Source organism: Somniosus microcephalus, chromosome 6 (assembly GCF_052327205.1).
Source record: "Somniosus microcephalus isolate GS21.2 chromosome 6, FLI_Smic_1.0, whole genome shotgun sequence".
Taxonomy (NCBI): Eukaryota; Metazoa; Chordata; class Chondrichthyes; order Squaliformes; family Somniosidae; genus Somniosus; species Somniosus microcephalus.
Genome location: NC_140992.1, coordinates 127300354 through 127319605, shown reverse-complemented (window position 1 = coordinate 127319605; position 19252 = coordinate 127300354). Strand labels below are relative to the sequence as shown.

General features: G+C 48.5%; 1 pseudogene across 1 annotated transcript in view; it reads right to left on the bottom strand.

Annotated features, from left to right (window-relative positions):
* Positions 1–4347: 4347 nt before the first annotated feature.
* LOC147116062 (uncharacterized) overlaps positions 4348–19252 on the bottom strand; it is a 57156-nt pseudogene continuing 42251 nt past the window's right edge. Inside the window, exon 6 of the transcript XR_015078878.1 lies at positions 4348–5154. The product of XR_015078878.1 is annotated as an uncharacterized LOC147116062 (transcript). The remainder of the gene's footprint in view (positions 5155–19252) is intronic.

The window sequence follows — 19252 nt, the reverse complement described above, 5'->3', positions numbered from 1 at the left end:
TATCCCATCAAACACTCCCAGGGCAGGTATAGCACGGGTTAGATACAGATTAAATCTCCCTCTACACTGTCCCATCAAACACTCCCAGGTCAGGTACAGCACGGGTTAGGTACAGAGTAAAGCTCCCTTTACACTGTCCCATCAAATGCTTTCAGGACATGTACAGCACGGGCTGGATACAGCATAAAGCTGTCTCTGCTTTACAATCACTACCTCCTGCAAAACCAACAGCAAATTATATTCATATCGCATCTTTAACTTAGAAAAAAGGAAGTACATGATGTTAGATCCGTGGTTTAGTGGATAAATAATTACACGGATGTTGTACATAACAAATAACAGGTCTTTACTGGAGGAGGGCAATCTCTAGACTGGAGGACAGAGGCATGCGCACAGCTTATATACCGGTGTGGTTACTGCCGGTACTACAGTATACAGGAGCTGTAAAAAGTAGTTCTGACTTAAAGCACATACACTACAATTCCTCCCCTTTTAGATTAATAATATACCTTAATATTCAAATAACAATTACATTTTTACATGTACATTCAATAACAAAAGTCCATTTATAGATTTAGTCTTTGGGGCGGCTTCCTGACCCTTTCGGGATAGCGCCTTTCCGGAGGTTTTTGTTCTTGGTGCAGAGGCGATTCTGACCCTCTTTCATCGGGTAGTTCATCGGGTTCCACTGCTACTGGGTCTGCAGTAGATACTACCGGTATGTCGGGTTCATCCCCAGGTACTCGAGACATGGGGTTGACGCATTCCTGTGATGCTAAGATCTGATCGACGTGGCGTCTCACAATGTTCTCCCCGACATCCACTGTGTACATTAATGGCCCCTGCCTTGTACATATTGTTCCGAGTTGCCACTTCTCTGTTCGATAGTCCCGGGCCAAGACTGGTTGCCCTACATTGAAGCTCCTTGTCGGCTTCTCGTTGATGTGCTGGAATTATTTGTCCTCAACATTTCTTCGCACATTTGGTCTGAGCAAGTCCAGATGAGATCTCAACCTTCGGTTAAAGAACATCATGGCCAGGGTCTTGTTGGTAACTGCATGTGTCGCGTTTCGGTAGGCTAATAAGAAATTGTCCATCTTATGCTGTCGTGGAATTTCCTCGTCGCACATGGCCTTTATCGCCTTCTTAAAGGTTTGTACGAACCTCTCAGCCAATCCATTGGTGGCTGGATGATACGGGGCGGATGTGTAATGCCTTACCCCATTCCTTTTCATGAATTTTTGGAACTCATCGGACACAAACTGTGGTCCATTATCAGAGCAGATCTGCTCTGGCAACCCGTTTCTGGCAAATATGGTCCATAGGACTGCAATCGTTTTCTCTGTAGTGGTTGAAGACATTTTTATCACCTCAGGCCACTTTGAATGAGCATCCACTGCTATTAAGAACATTGAGTCCATGAATGGACCGGTGAAATCAATGTGCACCCGTTGCCATGGAGAGGAGGGCCACTCCCATGGGTGTAGAGGGTCATGTGGTGGTGCATTTTGGACCTTCTGGCATCCTAAGCAGCTCTTAGTTAGGTCTTCGATTTGTTGATCGATTCCCGGCCACCACACATAAGCCCTAGCTAGGCTTTTCATTTTCACTCCCCCCAGATGACCTTCATGTAGCTCATTTAGCACTCTCTCCCTTAACTTGGGTGGAATCACCACTCTGGATCCACACATCACTGTCCCCTGGCACACTGACAGCTGTTCTCTTCTGGATGAGAATGCTGGCAACAGTGAGTCGCCATGTGTTGGCCACCCCCTCACCGTCAATTCATATCCCCGTGACAACGTCGGATCATTGCGGGTCTCCTTCTCTATATCCACGTTTGTTACTGGCAATTGTTCAATTATCGACGAATAAAATATCTCGATAGGGTCCACTGCTGGTGCTTCCTCCACAGTAGGCAGTGGCAGGCGCGATAGCCCATCAGCGTTCCCATGCTGTCTCATGCCTTTATATTCTATTTCATATTGATTCGCCCCTAGAAACAGGGACCATCTTTGTAGCCGCTATGCAGTCATTACTGGCACACCCTTCTTAGGATTAAAGATGGAGACAAGTGGTTGGTGGTCAGTCAGCAAGGTGAACGTCTGTCCATGCAGATAGTGGTTGAATTTTTTTACTCCCCATACTAGGCTGAGGGCCTCCCTGTCAATCTGGGCGTAGTTGCGCTCGGCTGAGGTTAGTGACCGAGACGCAAAGGCTACTGGCCTCTCCAAACCGTCCGGGAATTTGTGCGACAGCACCGCTCCAATGCCGTAGGGTGATGCATCACATGCCAAATGAATTGGTAGTGCTTGGTTGAAATGGGCCAACACCTCTTTTGATGTGATCAATTCTATACACTTCTGGAAAGCTCGTCTACGTTCGTCATCCCACTTCCATGGCACCCCTGTTTGCAGTAGGGTGTTCAGCGGGTGTAATACCGCAGACAAATTTGGTAAGAACTTGTGGTAATAGTTTACCAGCCCGAGGAACGACCTCAGTTGTGACACATTTTCCGGTGCTGGAGCCTTGACGACTGCCTCTATGTTGTCAGGGGACTTATGTAACCCCTTTTCATCGATGACGTGGCCGCAATACGAGATCTGTTTCTGGAAAAACTCGCACTTGTGGCGATTAGCTCGTAGCCCATATTCCATTAATCTGGCGAGCACCTTCTCCAAGTTAGCAAGGTGATCACCGTCATTTTCGCCCGTGACCAAGATGTCATCCAAATAACACTGGGTCCCTGGAATCCCTTGCAGGACCTGATCCATCGCCCTTTGCCAAATAGCCGGAGCCGAGGCTACTCCAAACACCAGCCGGTTGTATTGATAGAGACCTTTATGGGTGTTGATCGTAAGGCAATGTTTCGAAGCTTCTTCTACCTCCATTTGCAAGTACGCCTGGGCTAGATCAATTTTTGTGAAGCGTTTACCACCAGATAGCGAGGCAAAAATATCCTCAATTCGTGGAAGCGGATATTGCACCGTGTGAAGGACTGGGTTCACTGTCACCTTAAAATCCCCACAGATGCGGACCTTCTTTGGTTCCCCAGGCGTATTACTCAACGACCTCTTCATTACAGGAACGATGGGTGTAGCCTACTCGCTCCAGTCCACTTTGGACAGTACTCCTGAACGTTCCAACCCTTCCAGCTCTGCTTCAACCTCTGGTCTGATCGCATAAGGCACTGGTCTGGCCTTCAGAAACTTTGAGCTTGCATTATCCTCTATTTTAATTATTGCTGTTATTCCTTTTAGTGTTCCTAGTCCCTCCTGGAACACTTCTTTTGCGTCAGTTAGCATTTTTGACAGTCGTACAGGTGTGACGTCGTCATCCTTTTTGGCCTCCACCTTCAGTGCCTGTATGGAATGCCAATCTAAATGTATCTTCCGGATCCATTCACGTCCTAGCAGTGGTGGTCTTCCATTTGGCAATACATATATATCCATTTTAGGTATTTCCTGACATTTATATGTCACTTTCACCCTTATTTTTCCTTTGGGGTAGACTTTTTGCCCCGTATACGTCTTCAAGACAATCTCTGTAGCTTTCAAGGGTATGTGTGAAAATAGCCGCTTGTAGTCTCATTGATTTATGACTGTTAGAGCTGACCCTGTGTCCAATTCCATTTCCACTTGGACTCCGTCTATCTTGAGTGTAACCCAGATAGTCTGGTGATCCTCCATTTCGGTTACATTATGTAGTTTCAGACAACCCAGCTCCTTGCTTCCGGAGTCTGTGTCACTTTTCTGTTCGTCTGAACCACTGTCCATCACCTGGTGTACCTTTTTGTACTTCTCCTGTGGAGATTTCTTACTGTTGGTTTTCTTCCCAGACCTGCAGACTCTTGCTATGTGTCCTGCTTTCCCACACTGTCTGCACACTTGGTCCTTGAACCAACAATCTTTCTGGTCATGTGTTGTTCTGCCGCAGCGATAGCACCTCCCTGTTCCATAGGTCATTTCGTTGGTGCCATATTCTTGCGGTCTCCATTGTATCTCTGCAGCACCCCTTGCGGCTGCTTTGTGTGATACTGCCATACTGAAAGCTTTGTCCAGCGTAAGGTCCTTTTCTGATAGAAGCCGTTTCTGGGTTCCTTCACTTTGTAGCCCACACACAAACTTGTCCCTTAACGTGTCTGCTAGTCCCGCTCCAAACTGGCAGTATTTCGATAGCTTGCGCAGTTCCGTTAGGTACTCAGCATTGCTTTCGTCTTTGTGTTGGTTCCTTTTATGGAACTTAAATCGTTCTGCTATCAGCAGCGGTGTGGGGTTTAAGTGATCCTGTAGGATTTCTACTATGCTTTCAAAATTCTTGTTTACCAGCTTCTCTGGGGTTATTAGATTTCGCAGTAACCCATAAGTTTTTGCACCCATGGAATTTAACAGAACCAGTGCTTTATTGGCATCTGGCACTTCATTCGCCCTGCAGTACACCTCAATACGTTCCACATATGTCGCCCAATCTTCGACTTCATTGTCGAACGTAGAGATACTGCCACTCTTCGGCATCCTTGGTTGTGCGTTAACTATCACCAATGGCGCCTCCCGCGCTTCCCCTCCTTCTCCGCTGGCACAAAATGGCGTCTCCCGCGCTTTCCGTCCTTCCCGCCCTCGCCCGTCTTCTCCGCTGCGGCTTCGCAAAATGGCGTCTCCCGCGCTCTTCCTTTTTCTCCGCGGCTCAGTGGCATCTCCCGCGCTCTCCCTGCTTCTCTGCGGCTCAATGGCGTCTCCCCTTGCTTCGCCCCGCGGACCCTGATCAGCCCGTGATCCCTGGCTGTGCTCTGCGCGTCCTTCTCTTGATATTTGTTGACGCCGCTCAGTCTAGAACCCAGCTGTTTCTTACCCTCTCTCTCTCCGGTTTTGCAGTGTTTTTCCTCGACGCCGCTCGGTGATCAACCCCCGGCTGCGCCCTGCTCTCTTCACCCTTTTTCTTACCCCGTCGACGCTGCCCGGCTCTCTCTCTCTGCCGTCGGTCGGCTCCAGCCGCCGCTGCTCGGGAAGGGCCTGCTCTGGACCTGTCGTCGGTCTCTTACTGCTCGTTGTGGCTGGGGAACCAAGCCCGGCTCTCCACAGCCTCCCCAGTGAAGTTGGATCTCTGCCTGACTGCTGGGCGGTTGCTCGCGGTCGACGCCCGTATTCCTGGACTCGTCTATTTAAAAAAAAAGATTTTTTGTTTAATGTTGCAGGTAGATTCGCATCAACACTCGTCGCCACTGTTAGATCCATGGTTTAGTGGATAAATAATTACACGGATGCTGTACATAACAAATAACAGGTCTTTACTGGAGGAGGGCAATCTCTAGACTGGAGTACAGAGGCCTGCGCACAGCTTATATACCGGTGTGGTTACTGCCGGTACCACAGTATACAGGAGCTGTAAAAAGTAGTTCTGACTTAAAGCACATACACTACACATGAGCTCCTCGAACTTATTGCTGAAGGTGAGTCTGGAGGAGCAGGGAAGAGGTGTTTAAGGAGACAGTTGATAATGAAAAGGAGCAGGGGGTTATCTATGCCCTCCAGGAAGATTCTGAAGTAGTGTATGGTTTTGGCAGAGGGAGTGGGGCTTGTTAATGCTTGATGTGGTCCAGCCAGATGTGGTGATGGATGACTAAACTAGTTGTGTGCCAGATACCCTTAAGTCTGTGCTTCTTGGGCCTAGAAATTCAGTTGGGTGCGCCAGCCGTTAGCACCTTAGGAGGAGTAGATCTCGAGCGCTAGGCGCTTATCGCCCGGGCGCAGCGCGATCTGCGCCTCTCCCCAACTTCAGGACACATTTAGCGCCGGCGCAAAGTCTTAGCGCGCGCCCTGCTGCGCGCGCAGATCATGACGTCATTTAATAGTGCAACGCCCTTTGTGCGCCCCAAACCGGAACTTCACTCGCGCCAGCCCATTGTGCGCCGGGCGGCCCTAACGACTGTGAAGTGGAACGGTACACAGCCGAGCCGGGCCGCGGGGAGCGCTAATTAAAGGGCACTTACCCTGCACTATAAAGGCCAGCCATTTTGCAGCATTCACTCTTGTGCCACGGTTTTTTGGACAGAGACCAAGGAGGAGAGCTTACTGGTTTGGACCAACACTAGGACAGGTATTTTTGGCTCAGGCCAGAGCTTAGCAATTATCTTTGCCTTCATTGAGAGCTCAGTGTTTGCCAGCATATAATGGGGGCTGCATTGGGTGCCAACGCTGACTTTCAGCCTTATGCCAGAAGGGCTTACAGACGCCATGAGAGAGTGGCAGCCCTGGCTAGACGCAGAGGGGGCAACAGGCGTCGCCAACTGAGGCCTTACCCACCCAGGGTATACCGCCAGCAGTCCTCCTATCTGACCATGTCTGCCGCGATGTGTGTTAGGAGGCTGCGATTCAGAAGGGAGGTCGTTGCAGACATCTGCCAGCTGCTTCACAGAGATCTGCAGCCACAGCTGATGCGCAGGACGTCTCTGTCGGTCGCAGTGAAGGTGACGGTGGCTCTCAACTTCTATGCCACCGGCTCCTTCCAATCCGCTGCTGGGGACATCGCTAACATCTCCCAGTTCGCCGTGCATTGCTGCATCCGCCAGGTGACAGAAGCCCTTTTCACAAGGAGACATCAATTCATCTCCTTCCCCATGACCCTGGACAAGCAGCAGCAGCGTGCAGTGGGATTTGCAAGAATAGCGGGCTTCCCCATGGTGCAGGGCGCCATTGACTGCATGCATGTGGCTTTGTGGGCACCTCTGGAGCATGCCGAGGATTACCGCAACCGGAAGGGCTACCATTCCCTCAACGTACAGCTGGTGTGTGACCACAGGCAGCGCATCCTAGCTGTCAATGCCCGCTTTCCTGGCAGCAGCCACGATGCCTTTATCCTGCGACAGACAACTGTGGCTGACATGTTCCAGGCACAGCCTCCCCCAAGAGGATGGCTTATCAGGGACAAAGGCTATCCTTTGTGTACCTGGCTCATGACCCTGCTCCGCGCGCCCATGACCCCTGCTGAAGAGGCATACAACGAGAGCCATCAAGCGACTAGGAACATCATAGAACAAACAATCGGCGTCCTCAAGCAACAGTTCCGCTGTCTCGATCACTCCGGGGGAGCCCTCCAGTATTCGCATGATCGAGTCTCCCAATTCGTCGTCGTTTGCTGCATGCTGCACAACCTGGCTATCCACAGGACTCAGGCACTGCCACCTCACGTTGGACCACCACCTCAGGAGGAGGAGCATGAGGAGGAGGAGGACGAGGAGTACCAGCCCAGGAGGGAGGCACAAGGTCCAAGGGCCGCCCGCCGGCGACTTATTGAACGTCGCTTCTAGGCCCCCTGTCAGGGAATGGCATGTGCCAATGAAAGAACATGATTGCAGCCGCTCCGCAAGCCCTCAGCCGGTTAAGGCAACAAACAGTTCAAAGATCAAACATGGACAATGTTAATAAATAAAATGCTTTATTGTTCAAACTCCGCTCCCTTCCCACATGAAAACAAAAAACAGACGAAACCCCCAGAAAACACTCAAACAAATTACTCGCTCCCACAACCTGGAGAGGATTAACAAAATAGTGCAACTAAAATGGCCGTCATTCTCGGCCTTCGTAAAAAACAAACATCACATCATCGGCCTTCAAAAAACAAACATCCAAATCTCGGCCTCAAAAAACAAACACAACTGGCCACACATTCGACTATTTGGCCCGCTAGGGCGATGCCTTGGCCATCTTTGTGTGGCCCCTGCCCACCCTGCTGCTCCTCCTCAAAGTAAGGCCATTGGCTGCTGCAAGGCTGGGGGCAGGCGCCTGAGGGGCACATGTCGTGACGGCAGATGCCCTTGGGGGTCGGCCTAGTCGAGGTCTGGCCGTCGAGCGGGTGGCTGTTGAATGCTGCAGCTGTGGCTGGCCAGCATCAGTCACTGCAGTAGCTCCTGCCAGCTCCACTGGGGGAGTGGCAGTGGCGGCTGGAGGAATGCGGGCAAGCTGGCGGATGGCAGGCGCTCGCTGGTCGCCTGAGACACTGGCACTCGCCCGGGCCAGCACTGCAGCATGCGCACCAATCTGCCGAGGGACAGACCGCTGTGCTGCTGCAGCGCGCTGGGTGCCCTGGCGATGCCTAGCTGACACAGCGAGTGTGGCAGCAGTGAGTGCCCGTGTTGACCTGTTCACTGACCGCATCAGAGCAGCCATTGACTGGACGGCACCACTGATCACCTGGCCAGTCGCTGCCAGAGCTGCCCCGAATTCCGCCCGACTCGCTGCCTGATCTGCCCCGAATTCCGCCCGACTCGCTGCCTGATCTGCCCGGAATTCCGCCCGACTGATGGCCTCTGAGGGCCCGAACTCGGTCACACTCCGAGAGAGGGACTCGATGGCCTCAGGCAACCGTGCCACTGCCGCCATGAGCTCCGTGTGCCGGCGCTCCGAGTCCGCGGACAAGTCCTCGAGGCATTCCATCTCCTCGGCGAAGACCATCTCCGGACTGGGGGCCGGACTCTCCCTCTGGGGAGAAGGCCGCCGAGCTGGCCGACCCTTCCTGCGTTGCTGTTCGCCGCTGGGCCCAGCAATTGGACTCCCCTCCGACGCATCCCCCCTCTGGGGAGAAGGCCGCCGAGCTTCCACCCCCCTCCCACGTTTCTGCAGGCCGCAGGTCCCATGAGCTCCCCTCCCCTTCGAAACTTCCGCCACGCTCCCCTCCAGGGAAGACGTGTCCCCTACATTGGCCTGGGTGGCCGCGGCTGAGGGTTCCCCTGATGGGCCGCCTTCCTCTTGCTCCTCCTCCTGCTCCTCTTCTGAGGGGCTGTCACTGGCAAGTTCAGGGACCTCCTCCTCACCATCTGAAAGCAGGAAGGCGCAAGAGTAGCTTTAGACTGAGGAGAGGGCGTCAGCAAGGGATGCATGAGTGGTGGCATTCAGCGCATTGGTCGGACAGTGGCAAAGGATGTAGATCTGATGCGCAAGTGGGACGAGAGAGGTCCAAACATGGATGTCCTTACCATTGGTGGCCAGAACAGGGTCGGCATCTCCACATGCAAGAGGGCCAATCACCCGGGCACCCATGATGCGCTCCATGCGATGTTGAAGCTCGGTAAGCGGCTGGATCTGGGGTCGGCCTCCCCCGGTCGCAGTCCGGCTCTTCCGATTATTTGCCAGCTTGGCCTGCAAGAGAAAGGACGGCCTCTAAGTACAGTGTGTTGCCCTGATCTTGTGTGCACTGCCTCCCATGGTGGAATAGCCTGGCCAGTGTGTCGCCCTGATCTTGTGTGCACTGCCTCCCATGGTGGAATAGCCTGGCCAGTGTGTTAAGTGCAGATTGTGCAATTGATGTTCATGCCTGTCCCATCGCTGCTGGATGAGGCCTGGCCATTAGGGCTTTCAGGTCCCTTTGCCCATAATGTGAGGTGCACATGCAAGGATGAGGAGGTCACTGGAAAGGGTACTCACCCTGACAATCCGCGTGAGGTCATTAAACTTTTTGCGGCATTGCACACCGCTCCTGGGGACCTCGCTGTTGGCTGACAGCTTGCTGGCGACATGCCTCCAGGCTCTCCTGTAGACGCGGAACGGTGCCCTCTTGCCATTGTGCGGGTACAAAACATGGCGCCTCTTCTCCACAGCACTAACCAGCACACTCAGATCATGCTCTGAGAAGCGCTGCGCACGTTCACGGGCCTTCACCATGGCTTCAGGCGCTATTTGGGTCCAGCAGCAGTGTTGAGGCCTAGCTGCAGGGCTCCACTATCCAGGGCGTGGCAGCAGACACAGTCGACCCTTCCCCCTTAAGAGCTGGCCGGCGCCAGGGTGTATGCTGTCAATCACGAGATGGCCGCACCTGCGCTGCGCCCGGCCTCGGCGCTATTGATCAGCACCTCCGGCTTAGCGCCCAAACAGAGGCGTCCAACAGCAGTTTTAGCACTCGAGCGAACTCTTAGGGCGAAGCTAATGAATATCGGAGAAGTGGCCTCGATTTGGCGGCAGGCGCAAACTTTAGCGGCCGCCCCACTTTACCGCCCCAAAAGTGGCTACAATGAATTTCTAGGCCTTGGACTTGAAGTACTTTAGAAAAGATGGGGGCCATACAGGGGGCAGGATGGGAGAAAGTAAAGTTTTTACTGGGTACAAAGGCATCAAAGCTGTAGGAGATGGAATGGTTGAGCAGATTGATAGTTGTAGAAGCATTGAGGTTAAAGAAGAGCCAAAGGTAAGGCATTGGCATCTTGAAAGTGTCATTGTAAGTGACTTGGGGAAGTTTTCTCCAGGTGCAGGTGCAGATAGTACCGCAGCTGGAAGTGGGGTTGGAAGGTGGTAGGGGAATGTAGGTGGTGAGGGATACAAGGAAGTGGTCAGAGATTACCTTATCTGTGATTGAGACCATGGGAGTAGAGAGGCCACATAAGGTAGCAAGCATGAAGGGGTGGCCATTAATATGGGTCGCAGAGTTTATAAGGAGGGAAAGGTTGAGGGAGGACAGGGTGGCAGTGACATTAGAGGGCAAGTTGAGCCGACATGGTGACTAGAGTCACCAAGGATCTGGAGTTGGTCAGTGCAGAGGCTGAGGAATGAAAGGCAGCAGGATATTGTTGAGATGGGGCTTGGGGGCTGGTAGAGGGTGAGGATTTTAAAGGAGATGTAAGAGGTGTGAAACAAGGAGGAGAATGTACCAAAGGAGTAATAGAAGATTCCAAGATGAGAGTTGGTAATAAGGGCCACACCGCCATCATGACAGCTTTTATAGGGCAGGTGATGGAAAGTATCATCAGGCGGGGGGTGGAGGGCGGAGCCTTCAGTAAGGAGCAAGGTGTTGCCACCTGTGAGCCAAATTTCCATCAAAGCCATGATGTTAATCCACAATAAGGTCATGGATCTCAAAATCAAACTGTAAAAGGAACACTGATTACACTTAATTTGTATCTTTAAATACGGTAAAATAGTCTTTCACCAGTGAGTGTTGCTGTTGCTATAAATAGGACAACTGGCAGAAAGAGCTATTGGGCTTGATGGAGTTTGGGAGCTAAATGAACATGACAAAGTTGGAACAACAAGCTTGCAATAATACCGTGGGTTAATGACAATATCTACCAAAGTTAATTCAGCTTCTTTACGCCAAGTTAGGCTAAATATCCCTCTAGTTCTGTTCATTTTCATAGCAAACAGGGAAGGCATCATTAGGGGATTGCCCAATGGGGAATTTATTGCTCCCGACAGTGCGAGGGAGCTGGATTAACGTCAGTGGAGGTAGCGGGAACTATTTCCATGTTGTCAGGCAGAGAAGGCGCATCAGATGGGTAGGCTGTGATAAATACTTCCGATCACGTTATTAATGCTGTAGGTGCTGGTACACAAGCAGTAGGTTGCAACATCTGATCATCACATGAGCTGTGTAGCCACATGCTAAGAATACCAGAGCAAGCCACTGACGCACAAACAAAACCCACAGGAAGTTAGGTTTCCCAACCCAGAGATGGACCTGGTGGCAGAGAAAACAACAGCTGAGATGTCAATGTTCTTTGACGCCAGTTTAAATCCTTCATGGCCACCCAAGAGGAACCAAACCTGATAGCAGAATGTGTAGAAGTTGAGCATAATCTCTCAAATGATTGCAGTGTGCTGACAGGCTACAAGAAAAGGCCTGTTGTATGTGTTACAATTTGGGCTCACTTCCAATACAAGGTGTCAACTGTGGCTCAGTGGGCAGTACTTTCACCTCTTGAGTTAGATGGTTGACAGTTCGAGTTCCACTCCACTGATTTGAGCATATAACCAAGATCGATATTTCAGTGCTGCACTGTTGGAAGTGCTGTGTTTCGGATGAGACGTTAAACTGAGGCCCCATCTTCTCTCTCAGGTGGACGGAGAAGATCCTGTGGCATTATTTGAAGAAGGGCAGGGGAGTTTTCTTTGGTGTCCTGGTAAACATTTATCCCTCAACCAACACCTAAAACAGATGGTCTGGGCATCACATTACTGCTTGTGGAACCTTGATGTGTGTAAATTGGATGCCAGATTTCCTACATTTACGTGGATACACTAGAGAAACTGGGATTGTTCTCCTCAAAGCAGAGAAGGTTGAGAGGAGATTTGATGGAGGTGTTCAAAATCATGAGGGGTCTAGACAGAGTCGATAGAGAGAAACTGTCCCCATTGGCAGAAGGGTCGAGAACCAGAGGACACAGATTTAAGGTGATTGGTAGAAGAACCAAAGCTGACATGAGGAAAAACATTTTTATACAGCGAGTGGTTAGTATCTGGAATGTAATGCCTGAAAGGGTAGTGGAGACAGACTCAATCATGGCTTTCCAAAAGGAATTGCATAAGTACCTGAAGGAAAAATATTTGCAAGGCTGCGGGGAAAGGACGGGGGAGTGGGACTAGCTGACGTGCAAAGAGCCGACCACTTGCTCGATGGGCCGAATGGCCTCCTTCTGTGCTGCTACCATTCTTGATTCTATGATTACAACAGTGTCTACACAAGGAGCCTCAGCACCAATGTCAGGAGAGTTCATTCTACTACACTGGGCTGACATGTTTCCATTTCCCACACCAGCTACGTTGTGGCCTTTCAGAGTGAGATCTTCAATTTAGTGCTGAAATTCAGGCAGTTTTATGCACTTGGCTCAAACTCATTGGAAACTGGATTGAGATTGCCCAAATTCACTCCACATAGGAGGAACTTCATTTATATAGCACTTTTGACATCCTAAAGTGCTTCTTAGCCAATGAATTACTTTTGAAATGGGGTCACCATTGTTATTTAGGCAAACACAGTAGCTAATTTGCATGCAGCAAGATTCCCCAAACACCAAATGATGAATGACCAGACATCTGATGTGGATGCTGTTGGTTGTGGGATAAAGGTTGACCAGGACACCAGAAGAACTCCCTGCTCTTCTCTGAATACCATGGGCTCTTTTACTCTCCACCTGAACAAGTGGAGAGGGCTTCACTTTAATATCTCCTCTGAAAGCCTCACCATAGTTTTGCTCTGAAGTATCAGCCGAGATTATGTGCTCAAATACTGGATTGGGGCTTGAACCCACAACCTTCTGGCTCAGGTTGAGAGTACCACCATTGAGCCAACTCTCATGTCGGACTAATACAGTCAGAAGACAGAGGAGACTTTTATCCCATATGTCTGGTTTTGAGGTAAAAGACTGGTGTCTAACTTACTTTATAACTCATTCCCCCATCCGTGATCTTTTTATTTTACCTGAAGTTGATCATTTCTGTTGACACCCACAGTAGGAAAAGGAAAGTAATATGAGGAATCCATTGGTAAAATATTTATCCAAAAGACAGATCCACCATCATAACACATGCACAAATTGGTTGCCTATCACCACGTCAACAACTTATGTATCCACTGCACGTGTCTCCTGTGTATTACATTACTGGGCATAATCTAACCAAGCGACTCAGTAAATGCACAATCTGTCTTTTAAAGTACTGCATTCAGCTGCTGCCTATTACGACCTAGTCAACTATGTTTGCTCTTTGTCGACTCTCTAAACCGAGAAATATTCAAACACTTCATATGCTGTAAGAATCACATTTGAAAGATAACTTGCATTTTGCAACAGGCAAATAATCCCTATAAATTCAACTCAACGCGCGTTCTTGAAATGGGATAAATGATAAAGAAATATTGAATTTCCCACTTCACTGAACTGAACTGGAAGGAGAATTAAATATGCAAAGGCTCAGCTTGCAGAAGCTGCAGTGATATACTGACAAAGGACTTGATGCGATCAATGAGTAAAAGTTTTACAATAGTTAGGATGCCCCTCAGCCCGATTGATACTTTCTGAATTTTAGACGTCTGAATTAGAATTCAAATTGGAATGATTTTGGCTCACTCAACTCCTCGTCTCCACATAACAAGCACAGCCCTTCCCCCACCATAGCGGATATATTTGCAATTCAGATTTTTTTAAATTAAGAAACTTAGGTGAAGGGTAAAGACTCATAGTGCAGGGCATCCCAAGGTTGAAAAGACTAGGAGAGAAGACATGGAAATCCAGAGATAGTGGTTGAGTAACTCCAAGACTGGGATGTAAAACTTATAGGTTGTAAGAAGGAGGGAAGACTAAGGAGAGGTAAGGGGTGCACAGTTTTGAGGTGCCTGGAAAGAATGAGTTACAGTGGGAGATGGAGCGATGAGTCTTGATTCTGACGTAGTGGGGTTGCAGAGAGTGTTTGGAGAAGCAATAGTAAAAGTAGCATCAACAAAATAGATAGGAGTGAGAGAGAGATTGAAGGCTAGAAGTGAGGGAAGGATCACCTATCAGATGACAAGCTTTTTCCTGCATCCCATACAGAAATGCAAGAGCGGTCATGGCTATTACGCATTTAAGTCTGACTGAGATTACCTTACTAAAGGGTCATCCTACCTTACGTTAAAGGCGCTATATAAATTTAAGTTGTTGTTGTTGTTGTTGCTGCATTCTCGGAGTCATAGCCATAGAGTCATAACGGCACAGAAGGAGGCCATTCAGCCCATCGAGTCTGTGCCGGCTCTCTTTAGAGCAATTCAGTCAGTCCCATTCCCCCACTCTATCCCCGTAGCCCTGCAAGTGCCTATCCAGTCTCCCCTTGAAAACATTGAATGTCTCTGCTTCCTCACATGCCCCCATATCTCTTACCCAAAACCTTAAATCTGTGTCCCCTAGTCCTTGTACCATCAACTAGTGGGAACAGCCTTTCCCCGTCTAGCCTATCCAAACCCATCTTAATTTTGTACACCTCTATCAAATCACCCCTCAACCTCCTTTGCTCTAATGAAAACAAATCCAACTTCTCCAACCTGTCCTTGTAGCTAAGATTCCCCATCCCTGGAACCATTCTGGTAAATCTCCTCTGCACCCTCTCAAGGGCGTTCAAATCCTTCCTAAAGTGTGGTGACCAGAACTGGAGTTGCTGTCCTTCAGAGTAAAGTTAAACTGAGGCCTTGTTTGCCTGTTCAGGTGGATGTAAAATATTCCATGGCACTATTCACCGAAGAGCAGGGAGTTCTCTAAGATTCCTGGCCAACGTTCATCCTTCAACCAGTACTATCAAAAGCAGATTATCTGGCCATTTATCTCACTGCTGTGTGTGGAACCTTGCTGTGCACAAAATGGCTGCTGCATTTACTATGTAACAAAATTAGTGGAAGTACCCTACTAATGAGTTGCACTTGGATGCTAGGTTTAGAGAGTTTGGATACTTGAGTGATGAGCTTGAGTGAGCAATTGGCCTCGTCTCATCATAGGGCTTGAGTTTGGATTCCTAGGGAGTAGCATCATGAGCCAGCACCAGGGGCTCACACTATTACATCAAGCTCCCTTATCTCAGTAGACCCATTATTTTATGGATTCAAGAATCTGCTTTCAGGATAAACAAACTGGATTTAGTAACATAAGAAAGAACTTGCATTTGCGTAGCGCCTTTCACATCCTCAAAATGTCCCAATGCGTTTCACAGCCAATGAATTACATTTTACGCAGAGTCAATGTTGTCATATAGGCAAATCAATTTGCGCGCAGTAAGGTCACCCAAACAGCAATGCAATGAATGACCAGTTAACTTGTTTTTGGTGGTGTTGGTTGAGAGAGAAAAGTTGTCCAGGAAACTCCTGCTCTTCTTCCAGAAAGTTCCATGGGATCTTTTATGTCCATCAGAGCCCCAGTTTAACATCCCATCAGAAACACAGCTCCTGCAACAATGCAGCACTCTCTCAGTACTGCACTGCAATGTCAACCGAAACGTCAAGAGATCACACACGTCTGCAAACGCAACCCACTTCACTGTTTGAATCTCTGTTTGAACACACATAATGGCAGAGTCAAAAAACTGCTGGAGCAACCATTACAACATAGTGCCTTTGCGAGACACTGTGTAATCCATCAATATATAAAGCTGGCAAAGTCAGTACGGAGACTGTATCCAATCAAGATCTCGAAGTGAAATTTTCGCGGGGGGTGTCCGAGCTCCTGCTGTAACTTTGGTGGAAGATCGGCGGCAACACTGGAGAAATGGCATGAAGTATGCATCTTTGTTGTGTGTGTGTGTGTGTGTGGGGGGGGGGGGGGAGGGGCGAGGGGCAGTGGGGGGGAAGGAGTTGGGGGCAGGGGACCTCAAGGGGAAAAACAAATAAGTATGAAAGGAGTCCAAAACAACTCTCCAATGTTGAGTAGCACTAAGCCATAGAGACCTGAAAATGAACCAAATACACCAGGAATGGAGCAAGATAGGCACTGTAACTGAGTAATACAGGCCTGGAGCTCAACAATACTAAAGTCAAGACAAATCCTAGATTTGATCTCCTCTCTATGTTGACTTACCAGCCAAGATGGTGGTAGGGCTGTAACAATGGTCCAATATTGTCCTTGGGAGGGGAGGAGAACAATAACCAACCAAAGTTTCCACTCCTGATCATTGTAGGGAAAGACAGAGTTGGGCTTGGCTGTGATGCCCCCCAGGTCAAATAGACTGTTGATACACACTGTTTAAGCTCATGTAGGATTTGGTGAGGTAACCGCATGAGTGGGTGGGGGGGGGGGGGGGGGAGGGGCTGGCACCTGTTAATCTGCACCCAAGCACAGGACAGTACCTTCAGGAGAGGAGAAGCAAAAAACCAACCCATTCATTGTAAAAGAGCATAGGTTAATACAACAAGGAGTGGGCTGAGATCCGGCAGACTATTTAAAAAGTTAACAACTGTCACCTTTTTTTCTCTCATCTCTAGTAAACAAAAGCAAGAGCCAGAAAATACTGGTACACGCTATTGCACAAAGGAATTGGCACCATTAGATAGATGCCAGAGATGCTATGATTTGGCTGATTCTCAAAGCCCCTAAACAACCTCATCCATTTGCATGTTAAGCCTATTTTTACTTCACAAAAGGTTAACTAAAAAGTATGAAAACAATCCCCGTCTACACAAAGCCCTGGATGTGAGTTTGGTCTTGCATGCTTGCCTCTCAATAGATCTTGAGTCAAGAATGCCTACGTCTTCAATCAAAGGGCAAAGAATGTTTGTCAGACTGTGCTAAATATATTACTATCACCCCCCTCTCATTCTGTCAAGCATTTCTTATTTAAAGTATTATTAAACTAATAATTTTGTTAGCCGCACTCCCTCAACACCATACTCTGAATGGGTGGCAACTAAATCATGCTTTGATTTACTGCCCCCATGGACACCAATTTGAATGACCCTCAGTGTTGCTTATCAGACATCACAGAGTGCAGACACTACAACACTGTAAGATGTACAAAAACAAGTAATATCAGTCTTGAATCTCAGCTACGTCTCAGCAGGTTACCTGATGAACAGTGAATTCCTAGTTTGATGCAAACCCTTTTACTATTCACTGACCTAAGATCAAGGTGTCTACCACAGGCTAACCATAAACCTGCAACCTTAAAACATAAACTTCTTCGGAAGAGCGCAATTATTTAGCATAAGTACAAGAGATTTATCGATATAGGGATCAGAATTCTTCCCCTCCGCCTTGCTCCGCCCAATCACTTTAACCCCATTCACTGCCATTTGCAGCTTGTGTTTCAATGACATTGGTCAAGTTGAAACAACTCCAGTTTTTAGACTATGTCCCCAAGTCCTAGATTCCCCCACTAGCGAAAATAGCTTGACTCTATCTACAGCCTATTCAACTGTGGGAAACATCACAACTGAACCCAATCTGGTGCCCACATATGAGCATTCTCCAGCAGGAGGAGGAAACCTGGCTGATTTTACCCTCCCCTAATCAATAGACACTGAAGCCAACTGTAATAGCCTGACTGAGATCAGCTAACTCAGGGCACCCCAGGAATTGAGCCTGGGATCCTTCAGGTGTGTACCACACCACAGAATTCATTTATACAATGGGGCATCAGTCAGCCCAGCTAACATTGCCATAAACCTTTGGCACAAACCACTGGGCAGAGTTCGAGATGGGAAAGATGGCAGGGTGGAAATGTGTTGGGCCAGGGGATGGGACTGGGATTGTGATTGGGATGGTGCAGGAGATGGGATTGGGACTGGAATGATGCAGGAGATGAGATCTGGATCGGGCAGGGAATGGGATCGGTATTGGGATAATTCACAAAGTGGAATCCGGTTAGGACTGGGATTGGGATGACGCTGGAGATGAGAAAAGGGTGGGCAGGGATGGGAGTGAGATTGGGTTGGGATTTCTTTCATCGCTAAGAAACTCCTATTTTGTAAACTTCCACAATTGTTACATTTAGCGATTGTACAGAAACAGACCTTGATTTCACTGAAGAAAAGAAAATTGTGGGATTGGGCATGACTCAGGCCTTTAGAATGATTGTACATAATGTGCCTGTTAGCAAATTATTGAATTTAGATTGTCAGCACAGAATTACAGGACACAAGTACAAAGCCAACAGGCCTCAAACAGGGTGCAGAACAGAAGGGATGTTTTACCACAGGTTAACATAATATGGTTATAGCAAACACGATGCTTATTAAACTGATTAACTCCCTTAAAAAGAGCTAGGAAATTAATGACTGACACAGCTAATTAAATACAGTTGTTATAATAGTTCATACATTTCAGGGACTGTGGATGAGTCACTTGTGAAAAGTGACTAGTCAGAGTTGAATAGTGTGGGTTGTTGGAGCGGAGTGATAACCTGTAGCTTCCTTCAGTGGGAGCTCTCTCACCACTGAGTCAAATGGTTGTGGGTTCAAGCCCCACCATGTGACTTGAGCACTAAAATCTAGGCTGACACTTCAGTTCAGTACTGAGGGAGCGCTGCACTGTCGGAGGTGCCGTCCTTCAGACGAGACGTTAAACTGAGGCCCTCTCAAGTGGACGTAAAAGATCCCATGGCACAATTTGAAGAAGAGCAGGGGAGTTCTCCCTGGCGTCCTGGCCAATATTTATCCCTCAACTAACATCACTAAACAGATTATCTGGTCATTATCACATTGCTGTTTGTGGGACCTTGCTGTGTGCAAATTGCCTGGCGTGTTTCCTACATTACAACAGTGACTACACTTCAAAGGTACTTTATTGGCTGTAAAGCGCTTTGGGATGTCCTGAGGTAGTGAAAGGCACTATATAAATGCAAGTTCTTTCTTTTTATCTTCTGAGATCGGACAGCAATTTCACAGAGCTACAACTTCTTGGAGGTTTAGGAGATTCAGTAGGTCAGAAGGAACTCATAACAGGACAGCTTGTGCATGGTCTTTGGTGCGAACAGACTTGATGGGTTGAATAGACTTTCTAATGCTATATTTCTATAAATCATGTTTTAAATGTAACTACATT